This window comes from Mustela lutreola, chromosome 12 (genome assembly GCF_030435805.1).
Source record: "Mustela lutreola isolate mMusLut2 chromosome 12, mMusLut2.pri, whole genome shotgun sequence".
Lineage (NCBI taxonomy): Eukaryota > Metazoa > Chordata > Mammalia > Carnivora > Mustelidae > Mustela > Mustela lutreola.
The window spans coordinates 67,500,877-67,520,569 of NC_081301.1; the positions used below are offsets into that span (position 1 = coordinate 67,500,877).

General features: G+C 33.9%; 1 non-coding gene across 1 annotated transcript; it reads right to left on the minus strand.

Moving 5' to 3' along the window:
* Nucleotides 1-1,740: 1,740 nt before the first annotated feature.
* On the minus strand, nt 1,741-1,849 carry LOC131813356 (U6 spliceosomal RNA). The gene has a single exon (XR_009346770.1). It is a non-coding gene; the product is annotated as a U6 spliceosomal RNA (small nuclear RNA).
* Between the last annotated feature and the right edge of the window lie 17,844 nt (nt 1,850-19,693).

The window sequence follows — 19,693 nt, forward strand, 5'->3', positions numbered from 1 at the left end:
CTCTATGGTCAACTAATCTTCAACAAAGCAGGAAGGAATGTCCTATGGAAAAAAGACAGCCTCTTCAACAAATGGTGTTGGGGAAATTGAACAGCCACACGCAGAAAAATGAAATTGGACCATTTCCTTACACCACACATGAAAATAGACTGGAAATGGATGAAGAAGCATAAAGTGAGAAAGGAATCCATCAAAATCCTTGAGGAGAGAACAGGTAGCAACCTCATTGACCTCAGCAGCAGCAACTTCTTCCTAGGAACATCGCCAAAGGCAAGGGAAGCAAGGGCAAGAATGAACTACTGGGATTTCATCAGATCAAAAAGCTTTTGCACAGCAAAGGAAACAGTTAACAAAGCCAAAAGATGACTGTCAGAAGTTATCTGGGAGAAGATCTTTGCAAATGACATACCAGATAAAGGGCCAGTATCTATCCAAAATCTATAAAGAGCTTATCAAACTCAACACCCTAAGAACAAATAATCCAATCAAGAAATGGGCAGAGGACATGAACAGACATTTCTGCAAAGAATACATCCAAATGGCCAACAGACACATGAAAAAATGCTCCACATCACTCGGCATCAGGGAAATACAAATCAAAACCGGAATGAGATACCACCTCACACCTTTCAGAATGGCTAAAACTAACAAGTCAGTCAATGACAGATGCTGGCGAGGATGTGGAGAAAGGGCAACCCTCCTACACTGTACGTGGGAATGCAAGCTGGTGCAACCACTCTGGAAAACAGCATGGAGGTGCCTCAAAAAGCTGAAAATAGAAGTACCCTATGACCCAGTGATTGTAGTACTGGGTATATACCCTAAAGATACAAACGTGGCATTCTGAAGGGGCACATGCACCCAAGTGTTTATAGCAGCAATGTCCACAATAGTTAAACTATGGAAAGAACCTAAATGTCCTTCAACGGATCAATCAATAAATAAGATGTGGTATATATGTAAAATGGGATACTGTGCAGCCATCAAAAAAATGAAATCCTGCTATTTGTGATGACATGGATGGAACTAGAGGGTATTATGCTTGGCGAAATAAATCAATCTGAGAAAGACAACTATCATATGATCTCCCTGATATGATGAAGTGGAGATGCAACATAGGCGGTTTCGGGCGTACGAAAAGAAAAATAAAAGAAGATGGGATTGGGAGGGAGACAAACCATAAAAGACTGAATCTCACAAAACAGAATGAGGGTTGCTGGGGGGAGGTGTGTTGGGAGAGGATGGTGGGGGTATGGACATTGGGGAGAGCAGGTGCTATGGTGAGTGATGGTGACTGCGGTGAAATGTGTAAACCTGGTGATTCACAGACCTGTACCCCTAGGGATAAAAACACATTATATGTTTATAAAAAATTTTTTAAAAATAATTTAAAAAATCCATTAAAGAAAAAACACATATTGCAAGCCCAAGCCCAGAGCTAATCTCATATTCAATCAAAAAAGTTTGAAAGTTTTCCCCTTAAAGATCAGAAAAAAGACAAGTGTGTCCACTTTCACTACTCTCATTTGACATAGTACTGGATGTCCTAGCCAGAGAAACAAGGAACACAAAGAAATAAAAGACTCCAAAAAAAAAAAAAGGAAGAAGTAAAATTTTCTTTTTTTGGATAACATGAACTTACATGTAAAAAAATCCTAAAAACTTCACAAAAAATTTTGAATAAACAAATTTAATAAAGCTGCCAAATACAAGATCAATATATAAAAGACAGGAATTTTGTTTTGTTTCGTTTTTTTAAAATAGTTTTTCATGTCATCCTTGCTCAGTGATCACGCTAATCTTCTCTGCATCATTCCAATTTTAGTATATGTGCTGCCAAAGTAAGCACAAGACAGGAGCATTTTAACACTCTAATGATGAACTATCTGAAAAAATAAAGAGAACAATCTAATTCACAATAGCATCAAAAATAACAAAATACTTAGGAAAAGATTTAACTAAGAAGATGAAAGATCTGTACCCCATAAACTATGACATTGATAAAGAATTTGAAGGAGACATAAATGGAAAGATAGCTCATATTTATGAATGGTAAGAATTAACATTGTTAAAATGTCCATACTACCGAAAACCATCTGTAAATTCAATTCCTATCAAAAATCCAATGTTAGGGGCGCCTGGGTGGCTCAGTGGGTTAAGCCGCTGCCTTCGGCTCAGGTCATGATCCCAGGGTCCTGGGATCGAGCCCTGCATCAGGCTCTCAGCTCAGCACGAAGCTGCTACCTCTTCTCTCTCTGCCTGCCTCTCTGCCTGCTTGTCATCTCTCTCTGTCAAATAAATAAATAAAAAATCTTTTTAAAAAATCCAATATTTTTTTTTACAGAAGTAAAGAATCCTAAAATTTATATGAGACCATAAAAGACAACAAATAATTAAAGCAGTTCTGAGAAAGAATGAAGAAGCGAAATTACACTTCTTGATTTGAAACTATACTACAAAGCCCTCATGCTCAAAACAATAAAGTATACTGGCATAAAAACAGACCAGTAAACAAGTAGAACAGAATTGAGAGTCCAGAAATAAATCCTTTCATACAGTCACCTAATATTTGACAGGGGCCAACATATATAATGGGTAAAGATAGTCTGTTCAATAAATGATATTTAAAACTGAATAGTCACATAAACCAGCATGAAACTGGAACCTTATATCACTCATAAATCTTAACTTGAAATAGATTAAAGACTTAAATGTGATGCATGAAACTAAATTTCCTAAAGGAAAACATAGGAAAAATTCTCCTGGACATTGGTCTTGCCAATAGTTTTTTGGATACCAGGCCAAAAACACAAGCAAAAAAAGCAAAAATAAATACATGGTATTACATCAAACTAAAGTTTCTGCATTGCCAAAAAAAAACCAAAAGGGAATGAAAACACAATCCACAGAATGGAAGAAAATACTTACAAATCTTATATCTGAAAAGAGGTTAATAACCAACAGATACAAATAGAAAAAAATATATAATTTAAAAAATAGCAAAAGGATATCAATAGACTTTTTTTTCAAAAAAGTTATATAAATGACCAACAGGAGCATTAAAAAGTGCTCAACGTAAAAACTCAGGGCAAAGTCATTATGTTGTTGTTGTTGTTGTTTACCTCTGAAAAACACAACAAGATATTACTACCTATTAGAATATATAAAACCAAAAAATTAAAACTGACAAATTTTGATAAATATTGGGGAAAATGGGGAACTTATGTACTGTGATAGGGATATAAATTTGTATGGAAAACAGTATGGAGATTATTCATATTATTAAAAGTAAAATCACCATATGATTCAGTAATCCCACCTCTAGGTATATATCTAAAGGAAACGAAGTCACTATTCGAAGACATATCTGCACTCTTATGTTCATTATAAAATTATTAACTCTAAGCAAGAGATGGAAATAACTTCAGTATCCATATTGGGTGAATGGATAAAATAAGTATGGTAAATATATACTATGGAATACTACTGAACCATGAAAAATTAAGAAATACTGCCATTTACAACAGCATGGATGGATCTTGAAGGTCTTATACTAAGTGAAATATTTCAAAGATTTTATATATATTTTAATTTATGTATTATGATATCCCTTACATACAGAATCTGAAGAAAAAGCAAACTAATGGAAACTTAGAGTTGAGTTGACAAGAGGTGAACCTGGGGTGGAATAAGGTGGTCAAAGGGTACAAACTTGCAACTATAATATGAAAAAGTTCTGGGGATCTTATGTACAGTATGATGATCATAGTTAATAATATATACATACATTTTTATTGTGCTTCCCTTTATTAAACTTTGCATATATCACATTCTTACAAGTTGAAAGTTTATATCAATCTTGTATAAAAGAGGTCTGCTGCCACCATTTTTCTAACGACATTTGTTCATTTTGTGTCTCTCTGTCACATGTTGGTAATTCTTGCAATATTTCAAGTTTTTTCATTATTATTGTATTTGTTATGGTGATCTGTGATCAGTAATTATGACCCACTGAAAACTCAGAACTAGTTTACTTAAGGTATATACCTTGTTTTTTCTTAAAGGCATAATGCTTTTGAACAGTGCAGTATAGTGTTTATTTTTTATATGCACTGGGAAACATAATTTTTTATTTGCACTGAGAAACCAAAAAAAAAATAATAATAATAATTTGACTTAGTTTATTGAGATAATCACTTTATTGAGGCGGTCTGGAACAAAACCCACAAGACCTCTGAAGTTTATCTCTACGGTACTATATACATAAAAGTTGCTAAGAGAGTAGATCTTAAAATTCCTTACCATACATGCATAAAAAACAGTGGCAACTATATGAGATAGTAGATGTATTAACATTTTTATGTAGATTATATTGCAATACAGATGTATGCCAATTTATCAAATTGTACAAAATTTACACAATGTTAAAAGTTTGCAATGTTATAAGAAATCATTTCTTATATTTATAAATTATAATATGTCGATTATTTTTCAATAAAGCTGGAAAAAACTTTTTGTAGAATTAATCTATTTTTCAAAAAAGGAAGTAAGGAAGTAGAAACTGCATCTAACTCTGAAATAATCGAATATAAAATCCATTTTAGTTCTATACACTGGGACAAAAACTATTACTTAGTTTACAATGAAGGAGTACTTAGGAAGCATGAAGGATGGTCTATAAATAAGGCTGAAAGAGCTCAGTTTTAAGGTTTAAATTTAAAATCTTCTTTTGAAATACTAAACTGACCACCCAGTTTTCCAAACATAAATGTCTTAACTGCATGAATTTATTTCATTCAACTCTATCATCTAGTTTCATAAGAAAGCAGCATGCAAATTTTGAATAAGACAGACTTGCTTAAGTTTCTTTATGTTCAACAGTAAAGGATACTTCCCTAAAAAGAAGAAAAATCAGCGTATTTATTATGATAATTATTATTCATAATGAGATTCATATTGAATTAGGGAATATATATCCTCAGAGGGGTTAAAGTAAAATGAAATTTATTTTGGTAAATGTGTCTATGAATAGTCAATACAATGCCTCAATATAAATGAATATTATCATTTTGAACAATTTAATTACTATTATTAGAATTTATTATAAGTATAAAAATAGCTATCATTTTAGCATGGAATATGAGACTCTCATGCTCCATGCTTCATCACATCCACACAACAATTCTGCATAATAAGTATTATCATCACCATTTCATGGGTGAAAACACTGAGGCTAACACATTTAGATAACTGGTTTATGATTACATGGCTAGTAAGGATGCATCACACTAATTTAGGCTTTATGATTTCAGAATTGTACTCTTTCCACTGCACATTCTATTACTCTGTAAATACTTGGCTTGTTTTCATTTAGTTCTTTAATTGTATTCATGTGGTGATGGCTTAAAGCTTCATTTAAAGGAAGCTTAAAAAATTCATTTAACCAAAAGCTCCCAAGAATTAAAAATGTCATGGATATCATTAGTTAATGGGTAACTATATATTTTCCACTCTAGTGAGATAACAATCAGAGTATTTTTCTAAGTTTTAGTCTCTGAGTGTTCAAAAGGACTTTGTTAAAATAGAAATATTTAGACAAAGGTGATCAAAAGTCTGGATCAGGTCACCTTAAGATAAATATTAGGAAACTGAGGAAACAAATGGAGATTTGAACACTGAGCTATGATATAATGAATGGTTTAAAGTATTTAGTAGAGCATAGAAAAGCCCTTTAAAGCCTGGGCTTAGCCTAGCATTGCAGCTTCTGGGATATCTCTCTATCTATCATCTACCTACCTATCTATCTATCTAGATATAAATTTGAAAACTTTTTCAACTTAAAGATTTTGAGAAATAGAACATAATTAGCACCATAGAAGATCTGTTTATGATAACAACCTAGCCCCTCCTCCCAGTTTGTTAATATTCTCTCTTATTTAATGTAACATTGTGCAAATAGACCACTACTGATCTGCCATTATGAATGAAATAACTATAATCATCTGTTTGCATATCCTGGTGAAAATATTCATTTAGTTCCATGTTGTATTTCTAGGAATGGACCAAATTTTTTTTTTTAATTTTTAAGTTTTCTAAATATTGTCCAACTTACCTCATATGTTTTTATTATGTGCACTGTCATTCCTTCACATTCTTGCAAGACATTTTCACTGTTGCCCAATATGGTAAGTGTGTAATAGTATGTCATTCCAGGTTTTCATTTATTTTTAATTTAATTTAATTGAATTCCAGATTCATAATAAAGATAAACAGTTTTTATATATGAGTGGCCATTTGGATTACCCTTTCTGTAAAGTACATGCTCAAATCTTTTGATATCTTAACATTGTGTCATACTGATTTCTTGAAGAGTAGATTTTCTGAATGAACTTTTAGCTGTGTAGGTCTTCTCTATTTTATTATGAACTTGTTTTCATTTCAAAATCTTTATATTTATTTTCATAAACTGCTTTTATTTTGTTTTGTCTATTATCTATCTATCTATCTATTTATTTGCAAGCAAGAGAGCGAGCGAGCAAGTGAGAGCATAGGGAGGGATAGAAAAAGAAGGGAAAAGAATCTTAAGCAGGCTCCAGGCTCAGCACAGAGCCCAACACTGGGCTCTATTTCACAACCCTGACATCATGACCTGAGCCAAAATGAAAGAAAGAAAATAAAAATAAGGTGTTAAAAAAAAAGGAAAAAGAATTGGAGGTTTAATTAAGTGAGCCACCCAGGCACCCCTGTGGTATCTTAAATTAGCTGTCATATCTTTAAAGTTCTAGAGTATCCATTTAATTCATTTATAAAATCTTTCTCAATATCATTTTTAGTTTCAGTTTTTTGTTCAATTTGCTTCCCCTCTCATTTCTTTGAGCAGAGTAATCAAGCCATTTTACAATCTTTATTGATCATTTTAACATCATACGTAATCCCATTTTGTCTATCAAATATTGTTAATGGTTTTACTCTGTGTGCTCTGTTACATTTTGCTATGTTCAAGGCATTATATTTGAAACTCTTATTGAGTAGGGATAATTAAGAGCTATAATAATGGTATGGTCCTCCTTGGCAGGATTTTCTCTTAGATCTGAGACTCTACAAGACAATCATATTCCAAATTCAGTGATTGACTTTCTCAGTTTACACAGAAGGCAAGGTAGGCTATAGTCTTATTTCTGCTTCTCCTTGTGCTTTGGGGATCTCAACTTAAATTTGGGTTGTACCAAAGTTTTCAAATTTGATTGCTGCTGGATTTTGAATTTTGTTTCTCTAGTATCAAGTGTCTAGTAAAAACACAGTTCAGAGTGTTTTAGCAGTTTCAAATGCTCTCATAGCTAAAATGGCTTCAGGCATATATCTCTAGACTCTCATTGTGTTTCGTATTTTGACCCAGTAATCCCTCACTTATTTTTATAATCATTCTGATATTTTTAACTTTAAAAGCTATTTTTGTCTGGATTTTTAAGTTGTCTTAAGTAGGAGTTTTTAGATCACCATTACTAGAAGCAACAACAAATATACATGAAAATTTCTGCAGTAGTTTATCACATCTTTATGGCTTTGAACTTCCATAAGCCGAGGCATCCTTCTCTAATCACTTAGGCTAACTCCAATTTACCCTTTAAAACAACACAAGAATTGCTTCATTTAAGAACATGTTCAGGGATGACTCTTCCCCACTGTTCTTACCAACATTCCCACACACTCTTTGCTACCCACACCTTGTTTATGAACTTTCATTAGGTATATCAGCGTCACCAGAATTTTGCTCTATTGTATTTTTGTCCTTTAGAGCTCTAGTTAAATATGAATTCCATAGAATGTCTGTCCCTTTTCTTTCAAACCTGGGTTAGTTATTTCTTCTCATTCTTTGTCAGAAGCTACTTTATTAGAGAAACTTACAGCTGTATTGTGACTTTGGAGCCTTTACAGTTTTTTGACTGGAAAAATCAAGCATCCCTGAGATTTTTACGCAGCTTTCTAGCTGATATTATTCAGAAATCTGTTCAACACAGACTTTTTAAAGAAGCCCCTTTCAGACCACTCAGTTACAAAACCTCTTCTCAATCACTGCTCTTTTTAAAATGTGCTTATTTAGTTCAAATATGCATCACTATTAAAGAAAAACCAGTACGATTTTTTTCTTTTTAAAGTTGGCTTACCTATTATCTATCTCTCCCATTAAAATGATTCCTCTGCGCTGGGGTTTTGTTGTGCTCATCTTAGGCCAGGCACTCAATAAATTGTCTCTGAATGATTGAATTTTTTGACTCCCTTGCCAGATTCTCAACTTCATGAGGCCAAGGATTTTTGTATTCAGTCCTTCTTTATCCTCAATGTCTGTTAAAATTCAGTCACTTACGTGAGTAATGGGAAAAATCACAGAAAGAAAGAGTTAAAACTACAGAAAAACCCCGTAGGTTCAATAACACAAAGCTTTCTAAAATTATTTAGCCCAAGAATTGAATACTGGTTGCACATTGGATTTTTTTAAATGGTATTGAATTTAATTTAAATGGAAATAATTGAATGGTAGAATTATAAAAAAAAATTATAAAAGCAACTTGCTCCTTAAAGTAAGAATTATATAGGGCATCTCTTCTAGAAGCAAAATTTTCAAATGTCAAACATCTGAAAGCATAGAAGGAGAAGTAAGAGTGTGAATTGTACTTCAATGCTCTTTTCTTTATATTCAGCAAACAGCTTCATTCACACCTTTCCAGTTTTTTCAACTCTTTTGACAAAGCCTTCAGAGGAGTTACTGCTGATGACCACCATCACAGCCTGACAGGAGAAATTTTATAAAGAAAAATAATAGCATGTTTTTCCCAAATTGTTAAGGATATCGTGAAGCTCTGTTGGATTCAAAGGAGGAATGTGCAATTCCATGCTATATATAATAATAACTTATTATAATAGTGGCTTTGCAATTTCTCAGATATATCCATTTACTGAAACCACTATCAAATAAACAAAAACAAACAAATTAACAGGGGTTTGAGACAGGAATTATCTAATCTAAAAATAGCACATGTTCACAGAATACACAACACATACCCCAAGTACAACTCTAGGTTTCAAGTAATAGTCAAAACAATAGTAAACATGATTCAGACCCTACCAGTCAAATCATAAATGGGACCTTAACTGTAAATCCTTATCTTTAGATCAAAGCGGGTAATTGGGTGCTGAAGATACATTATAGAATATGTTATAGAACTCCTCTGAAATGAGTCATTTATTCCATCACTTTTCCTGCACAGCTGCTGACCCATGTTTTGGTTCCTGGAAATAGCTGCTACCCTGTCATACTTCTTAAAAGCCCATATATTGATAACTCTATTCATTCCTCCATTCCTCTGTGACTGTCACTGTATTAAAATGTGGAGTCAGCTGACTCACTTGTGGTGGTAATAAAGTAGATGAGTTTGCAAAGTATTTTGTTATTTCTAAAAATGCAAAAACCAAATTACATTGAAATCATAAGGGGTTTTTCAGGCAGAGCTGTAGGATGTGGTTTCTTGTGTAATCCACAGAGATTAGCTCCAACACATATTTAAACTCTCCTCTAGGAGCAACCTTAGTGGTAAAACAAGAAGATAAACAGATGTATACACACCCTGGCACAAAATTATCTCTTATGTTTGGCTTCCTAGTCTCCTCGTGTTACTTATTTATCTTAACTTCTCTCTGAAATCAGGGAACACAGAATCTCAATCAGTTGACATTTTTCTACTGAATTACCCAATAGTCTGATCATACCCCTAAGACTTTTTTAAATTATTTCACTCATAATCCCAAATCTGCTTTGCTTCCTCATCTTAGTACACTGTAATTTGATTTCAAAATGAGGACAGTTGTCAGTAATGCCACATTCATTCATCTATTTTACAATTCCATGTACTTAGAACTATGAAGATATGTTAATAACATCCATTCCAATAAGCCACCCTAAATTTATTATCATGAAACAAGACCTCAAGAAAGAGAATTCAAATTCATCCTTGTATTTGCAATGTATTGCAATAAAGCCTTTATCAATAGACTTCCCTGTGCACATGGTGGTCAAATTGCAGGTGAAAACCAGCCAGATCTATTACAAGCTTTCTCATGGCTTCTAGGTAACCCAAGTGAGCCTTTATTGATACTGGGAAGGGATAAAGCAGGGAAGGGATAAACAGTGATGTAAGAATTGGCTAGACAAAAGTATGACTCTCATTACAAAGTGACTATTTTAAAGCAAAAGAGCCTGTTGGGAATATTGTTTTATAAAATAGTGGTTTTTTAATTAACTTTTTAAAATTCAATTAGATAACATATAGTGTACCATTAGTTTCAAATGTAGATTTCAGTTATTCATCCATAGCATAAAATAGCTAATGCTCAGTACTTACTGTTATAGCTTCTTGAAAGCAGAATTTTAACCCACTGAGCCACCCCGGCGCCCTTGAAAGCAGAATTTTAGATTATATTTTCTGATTACTTCCATGTAGTACAACACTTTCCTGCCAGCAACCTTCAAAACATACTGTTGGTTAGAGGAATTTCTTTAATAATAAATAAATAGGAATTTATGTAAATTTATAAATATATAAAATAAATAGGAATTTATTCAAATTTATTTAAATATTGCACACTGATTCATTGTTCATAAATAAGGTGATGATATTATAGCCATTATTTGGTAGCACTGATATTTCATTTTCTTTTTACTTCTCAGTGCATTCTCTTTGCACAAAATAGATATATATTTTAAAAGAATCTGAATCTGTGGCAAACTTTTAAAAAACCCTATACAGTAAAGTTTATCATTTTAAGTAATCTCAATTATCTTCCTCAATTGTGATGGTATATCCTTCTATCTAGGCCAGATATTGTATGAGGGATTTGAAGAGACATACTTTTCTAAATTTCACTTTTCTCATTGGCAAAATGCTGATCATGATCCTACAATAAAATACACTTAAATTTTTGGATGAAAATTTATTTATTTTTTTAAGATTTTATTTCTTTATCAGAGAGAGTGGGCGAGAGAGTAAGCACAGGCAGAAAGAATGGCAGGCAGAGGCAGAGGGAGAAGCAGGCTCCTGGCCGAGCAAGGAGCCCGATGCGGGACTCGATCCCAGGACGCTGGGATCATGTCCTGAGCCAAAGGCAGCTGCTTAACCAACTGAGCCACCCAGGCATCCCTTTTGATGAAAATTTAATCTGTATAAACAATATATTTGCTGTAATGCGTGGTTCATGGAAAACATCTTATTTAATTATAAGCAACAACAGTATTAGAAATTAAGTAAATATGTCTATAATATTTAAAGTTTTAACACATAATTCCAGTGATTTGCCTTATTTTCTCAAATCCCTTTACCACTTTCATTGACAGAGTCAAATGTACTTTTTCTACCAGTAGGCAACTCTTTGTCTTTTGTCAGAAAGATGGCCTTGTGAATTATTTATAATAGAGATATTAGCAATAATAATAATAATAATAAATAGCAATGAATATGTTTAACAAGTTTTCTTAACTAATTAGGGTTCTTAGACATCAATTAGAGGAACCACCTCTGGAAAGCAAATTAATCTGCAGGACATTCCAGAATTAACAAGTCAGTCAGATACAGGGCTGTCCGCAAACTGAAAGGTGAAGCAAAAGGACTAGGTTTGGAAAATAGGTAATGACAGTGAAAAAAATGATCAAATTTTTGGGCAAAATAAATTCTTAGGTGTCCTTTCAATGGAGTCCTGGGCTTTATGTAGCAGAAACTCTGGAGATTATCTCAATCCATTGGAGTCACCCCGTTTATTAGCTTGCTATTGACAAAGTTATTTACAAACTCTAGAGCAAGAGGTTATAATGTAGAAAACTGATGGTAATGCACAAGATTCTTGTTAACAATAATGCAAGTTAGTGCGTTTTCATTAGAAAACATAAATTCTATATCCCAAATTATGGGCCCAGAGCACTTCTGCTGCACAACTCTGCTTATATCCCAAATAACCATGTGAACTAGTTTTAATATCTGCTTCTCTTATTAATTGTTGAATAAAAATTCTTGACACAAGTATTTTATAATTGTGTGATAATCATGCATTTAATTTCTTGGAGAACAAAACACCTTAGAAGAGAAATGGAAAAACATTTCAACACCTTTATTTTAAGATTCTATAGACAAATGGTCATCAAATTGGTAAGATATGTAAGACTTGAACAAAATTATCAACTAACTAGATATGCTTTATATTACAGAACACTCCCAACAACCGCAGACTACATATATCTTAAGCCATGATTTTCTTTGCAAAGGTCAACATTGATAATGTTCTAGTCATACCTCCGTGTACCAGGAAAGAAGTAGCATATTTCTTGAAAGACGCAGCTATCAAAGCTCCTTTGGGAAACCATAAAGATGGAGAAGGGATTTGCAAATTATATATCTGATAATGGACATCAACTCTAATTATTAAAAAATGAATAAAAATAAAATACCTTACTTAACCAGAGTATCCAATTTTACATGTGAAGAAAATTATTGAAGAGACATGTCACCAAAAGGATATAGATGGCTTATAAGCATATGACAAATTTCTCAACATTTAGACATTAAAGAAATACAAATTAAAATCATAATGAGACATGCTTACATATCTATTAGAATGGCTAAAATTAAAAGGCTAATTGTAATTCGTCTGAGCTAGATTGAGAAGTGACAAAAAGTCTAAACTGTTGTTGGCATATATCATGATACCACCACTTTGGAAAATAGTTTGAAAAATTTTTTAAATGCAAAATATGTTGCAGTTACACGAATAGCCATTTTACTACTAGGCATTTAACCAAGAGAAACAAACCCTATGTTCGTACAAGAACTTGTATATGAATTTCATAGCAGCTTTATTTTTTTTATTTTTTTTTTAATTTTTTATTTTTTATAAACATATATTTTTTATAAACATATATTTTTATCCCCAGGTCTGTGAATCACCAGGTTTACACACTTCACAGCACTCACCAAATCACATACCCTCCCCAATGTCCATAATCCCACCCCCTTCTCCCCAACCCCTCCCCCCGGCAACCCTCAGTTTGTTTTGTGAGATTAAGAGCTTTATTTTTAAGAATTGGAAACAGTGAAATGTTCATCAATGTCCATCAATAGAGCAAAGACAAATTATGATCTATTCATTAAAGAGAGATTACTATTCAACATCAAAATGAACTATTTACAATTGGAGATTCTCAAAGTAATGGTGCTGAGAAAATAAAAGCTAGGCAATAAATAGTATATACTGTGTGATTCCATGACTATAAAAGAATCTAGAAAATACAAATTTATATATAGTCACAGTCATCAAATATATTGGTGTGATTTTAGTGCCTTCTTCTGTGCTCCCATAGCTTCCTACACTTGGATCTCCGAGCATTTGTTACACCATGTGAAAATATGAACTCTTTTTCTTTATTCTGTCTTACTAGAATAAGAATCCTTGAAATTTTATGGACATTTGATCTCTCAGTTATAAGCAGAAATTCTATCACACAGTAAATTTCCAAATATAAAGGCCAGAGTTTTACAATGACTTCTAAGCTTTTACATGATCTAGCCACTCATTTAACCTCTGTGACCTCTTTCCCTGCTACTGTTCAGTCCCTCACAGTGGCCTCCTTGCTATTCCTCAGATATGCCAGGCACGATCCAACCTTATGGCCTTCAAGATACCAATTCCTTTGTCTAGAGTGACCTTATTGCTGATAGTTCAGGGCAAATTCATCACCTTTCCCTACCTTTGTTCAATTGTCAGGTTCATTTAACTACCCTGATCTTCCTATTAAAATTTTTAACTCCCCATCCCCTGCCTAGCAACCTTGATTTTTCTCACCCTGATCGAATTTTCCTTTTCCCCCATTGTACTCATCATTTTTGAATACACTATGCAATTTATATTAAGGTTTATAGCTTTTAATTGTCTCACCCATTAAAATAAAAGTTCTACAAAGCCAAGTATTTCATTTACCAGTGTAGTCTGAAGTAATATCTGCCATATAATAAGTTCAGGAGACAATTGGTATATTTCAGAAAAAATTAATGTTGAGAGTATACTGAATTTCAGAAGTCATTTCAATATTTTTTCCAAAAATAAACTATGTGAAACGTACCTTAAATTTACTTTCAAAATATATTATAGCATATAATGGACAAAATAAGATAAAATGAGACAAAAAACAGCAAAATAAGACAAAAGCCTTAAAGAAACAATCATATAAATAACCATTTCAAACCTACTTAAAAATTGCATAATACCACACTCCTAGATCCTCTCTGAATGCTCTAAAATAACCCTTCAAAGGAATTACGTTTTTAAAAATAACAGATTTTTTGGCAAATAATTTAATAAAAGTTTCATTCATCTATGTAGATCATAAAAATGTTTTTAATAAGCATGAAATGATAACTCTGAAGTGTGCTAAAATGAAACCACCTGCTAAGTGTGAGAGAACAAAAATAAACATCATTTTTCCAAATAAGAGGAATTTATTACCTTTGAATCAAAGCATGTGGATTTATTCAAACTGGCAATAAAGGAATATGGAAACACAATCCATAGAAAGTCATATTTTAGTTTTCTAAAAGACTTCATAGTAAAGAGTATATATTTTTGAAATGCTACATAATGCTACATAATGACAAGATGACAGGTTGTGACAAATAGCATTTTAAAAGCTCTACACATAATGGAAAGGAAGGTGTCATTCCCTATAATTTTATATATGTCATTAATATACTATATCTTGATACAACAATACCAAACAGATGTATATCAAAGACTAAATCATTTTTAATGGAACATAATAATTTGAACCTACATCTATTAATCATTTTTTTTCGATCTAACATTTATACTCTCGCTAAACATTTTATCAGTTGTCGACAAAATTAAAAAAAAATAGGATAAAAAGTTGTGTTTGGAGAAGTAGCTTTTCTTTGAAATTTGCATTTAAATGAAAATATTTGCTGATATTTTCAAAACTTTAAATGTAATTTTATATATATCTGACCTATCAGATGATATAAAATTTTTGGAGAAAATATGACATAGTTTTTTGATCTTGGTTGAAGGTATTAATAAAGAGCAAATGTTTGTATTTTTTGTATTGTGATATCTTAGTTAATAAACATGAATAACTGGTATAAAATAAGTTTTTAAAAAAATTTTATTTATTTCCTTGACAGAGATCACAGGAAGGCAAAGAGGCAGGCAGAGAGAGAGGAATGGAAGCAGGCTCCGTGCTGAGAAGAGAGCCCACTGTGGGACTCAATCCCAGGAACCTGGAATCATGACCTGAGCCGAAGGCAGAGATTTTAACCCACTGAGCCACCTAGGCGCTCTAAAATATGTTTTTTTTTTCCTTTTTTTAAAGATTTTATTTATCCATCTGACAGAGAGAAATCACAAGTAGACAGAGAGGCAGGCAGAGAGAGAGAGAGGGAATCAGGCTCCCTCTGAGCAGAGAGCCCGATGTGGGACTCGATCCCAGGACCCCGAGATCATGACCTGAGCGAAGGCAGCGGCTTAACCCACTGAGCCACCCAGGAGCCCTAAAATATGTTTTCTTTTAATATAGAATCATAGTTCTTGCAAAAATATGGAACTAGCTGGAACTGAATGCCTCCTTCAAGGTCAGCTCTGGAGAAATTATGCAAGTGTAATATAGAACTATTTCAGATATGAACCAAAAACAAAGAAATGATGATAAATTCCTTAAAAGACTCAAAGTTGCTCTTGACTGGTATGTTTCAAGCTCTATTCCTGGTTTGAGGACAGTTTTTAACAGGCCTGTCACTGTAGAAATCATCTGGATATTTAGAGGCTATCAGAACTGTACAAAAACCTTGAAGGGGTAAAGACTTGAAAATTCTTTAGAGAGATTAGCTCCCTAAGGCATTATTCATCCACACATTTTCCTCCAAACAATTAAGGCTGATGGATGAGGGGCACCTGAGGGGCTCTCTCATCACGTGGGTGGTGGGTTAAGCCTCTGCCTTCATCTCAAGTCATGGTCTCTGGGTCCTGGGATCCAGCCCCACATCAGGCTCTGATCAAAAGGAAGACTGCTTCCCTCCCTGCTTGCCTGTCTCTCTGCTTACTTGTGATCTCTCTCTCAATCTCTCTCTCTCTCTATGTGTCCAATAAATAAATAAAATCTTATAAAAAAGGCTGATGGATGCTAAGTTATGAAAACGGCTCCCTCCAAATGATGCTTCTTCATAAGGATTTAAGAATTTAAAATTGTAAGAATTTAAAATTGAAACTTGATTGTAGGATTTATCTTATAGAATAACATCAAGTGATGGCAGTTATTATTAGTTCTGAAGTATTTGTGATTCTGAATTCTTGGCCTCATTAGTAAATTTATTTTTAATAAAGTATTATTTAATATATAATAATATATATAATATACTATATATAACATATATATAGTATATAATAAATTCATCCATTTATTTATTATTTATTAATTATTATTATTATGTATTTATTTATTAACTCAAACACAAGAAAATGAATGACCTGATTGAAAAATTGGCAAGGACTGGAACAGACACCACACTGAAGAAGATTTTGAGATGGCAATAATGATATGAAAAGATGCTGTGATGATCCACAGCATGTCTAATTAAGGAATTGTAAATTAAAAGAACAATGAGGGGCGCCTGGATGGCTCAGTGGGTTAAGCCACTGCCTTTGGATCAGGTCATGATCTCAGGTCCTGGGATCGTGTTACACGTTGGGCTCACTGCTCAGCAGGAGCCTGCTTCCCTTTCCCTCTCTCTCTCTCTGACTGCCTCTCTGTCTTCTTGTGATCTCTCTCTGTCAAATAAATAAAATCTTTTTAAAAAATAAATAAATAAATAAAACAATGATATATCACTACACATCTATTAGAATGGCTAAAATCCAAAATACTGACAACATAAAATGCTTTTGACGATGAGGAACAAGAGAAACTCTCATTCATTCTGGTGAGAACACCAAAATGGTGCTACCCTTTGGAAGACAGTTGGGCAGTTTCTTACAAAACTAAACATATTCTTACCATATGATCCAGCAATCGTGCTCCTTGGTACTCACCCCAAAGAGCGAAAACTTTGTGTACACAGAATCCTGCATATAAACCTGTGTTTGTAACAGCTTTACCCATAAGTGCCAAGAGTTGGAAGTAACCAAGATGTCCTTCAGGAGGAGAATGGATAGATAAACTGTGGTCCATTGAAACAATGGGATATGATTCAGCGATAAAGAGAAATGGCTATCAAGCAATGAAAAGACATGGAACAAACTTAAAATCCGTCATAATAAGTGAAAGAAGTCAATTTGAAAAAGCTTCATGTTGCATGTTTCCAGCTATATGACCTTCTAGAAAAGGCAGAACTATGCAAATGGTATAAAGGTCAGCGGTTTGTAGCAGTTAGGAGAGGAGGAGGATGAACAGGCAGAGCACAGAGGATTTTTAGGCCAGTGAAAATGTTCTGTATGATATGTAAGATATTTTAGATACATATCGCTACACAGTTGTCAAAATGTATAAGATACTATACCAAGAGTGAACTCTATGAGAAAAGGTTTTTTAAAGATTTTATTTATTTACTTGACAGGCATCAAAGCAGGCAGAGAGGCAGGCGGGGAAAGCAGGGGTTGGAGGAAAGCAGGCTCCCTGCCAAGCAGAGAGTCTGGTCTGGGGCTCGATCCCAGGACCGTGAGATTATGACCTGAGCTGAAGGCAGAAGCCTTAACCCACTGAGCCACCCTGGTGCCCCACCAAGAGTGAACTCTAATGTAAACTGTGGACTTTGGGGTGATAATGATGTGTCAGTGTAGGGTCAGTGAGCATGAAAAATTATCACCGTGGTACAGGATGTTGATAATGGGGAAGGCTGTGTGTATGTGGGGAAAGGGAATTTTACTTTGACCCCAAACTACTCTAAAAAATGCAGTCTGTTAAAAAAAACTTTATAATGCAATATAATACAAAACAAGAATGCATATCAAGAGAGAAATAATGTTTAAAGGGAACGAAGAACTTCAGTAATGTGTACCTAGGGATTTTGATTGCACATTTGTAGGAAGTTTACATTGTCATTAGCAATTGTTTATCTGTGAAGTAGAAGTAACATAAAGAGTGATGAAAACTCAAAAACGCAACACTAAAAAAATGCCATCTATGGGCTCTTAAAAAATGGAACAAAATTTGCTTGGCTTTTTATGCGTTGTGGGGAATGAAGGGACAGAATTTAAATTCAGCTTTATAAAAGATTGGATAATATGTTTCTACAAAGAAGGCTCCTCTGAGTAACATAGAAATGGACATGGTAGCAGAAAGTGGAAAAAAGGTTACATCTCTTGTGAGCTCACGTTCTCTGAAACCCTGTCACTTAGTGGAGACAGTAACTGTTCGATGAGAGCAAATGGTAGTCTTTCAGATTCCCGGGATTTTCACTAAGAATCGTGAATGGATTTTTTAAAAAATATATGAAGAATGTCTACAGTGCAAGTACCTGCAAATAACTGACATTTTGGAGAGAATATTTTAATCAGCAGAGAAGGTAAAAATGAAAAAAGTTCCACAATCAGAGTAAACATATGGGATTAAAAATAAAAGATAAAAAAATTTTTTTAAAGGACTTTAAACAAAAGTCCTTTTAAGAGACAGTTGGCTGTTTAAACCAAAAGTACAACTCACTAAGAGAATCACCGCATTATTTATTGGGGTAGAAGGACCTGGAATGTGGAAAGGCCCATTCTGCAGAGGAAAAAATAGAATCACTAACAGGCCTCATGCCTTGCACAGCCAGTGGCTAGAATCCCTGCCTCATGAGACCCTGTGCTAGAAGGCCGCTAGAACCATCTCAACTATATTAGTCTATCTTGGAAGCCACAAGTGTTTGCCCAGTTAAGAGCATGGTAACAATAAGTCACGTTAAGTTATAATGATTATAGATACCTTTAAAAGCCTTGTCAAGTTCCTTTTTGAGTAACCCTCACCCCACCCTTAGAGAAATTTATCTGTGGTTCACCTCTTTGAAATACCTCATTGTTGTTCCACATTTACTATAGCCAAAAAAAAAAAAAAAAAAAAAAGCTTTTTATTAACAAAGTGTTCAAAGGGGGCGCCACTGTAAACAATGAGAGTTTTCGCTGCCGGGACAGTTTTGTTGCAGAAACAGCTGAAAGCACTCAGGTCAGACAGAGCCAAGGGCTGGAGGGATTTTTAAAATTACAAAAACCGAACCAAATCAAACCAAAACAATAATCAAAACCAATGGCCAAGATTTCAAAATTGCTACTAAAGGTATGACATTCTCCTAAGACATGTGAGTGACTTGATCAATATATTTATATATTTATATTTGAAGAAGGAACTATTTGATGCAGCAAATCCACGTTGATTAAAAATGACCAGATATGGGGGCTCCTGGGTGGCTCAGTGGTTTAGGCCTCTGCCTTCGGCTCAGGTCATGATTTCAGGGTCCTGGGATGGTACCCCACATTGGGCTCTCTGCTCAGCGGGGAGCCTGCTCCCCCGCCCTCTCTCTGCCTGCCTCTCACCTACTTGTGATCTGTCTGTCAAATGGATAAATAGGATCTTTAAAAAAAGAATTACTAGGTGTGAAATATTCGAGGGTATGGGAAG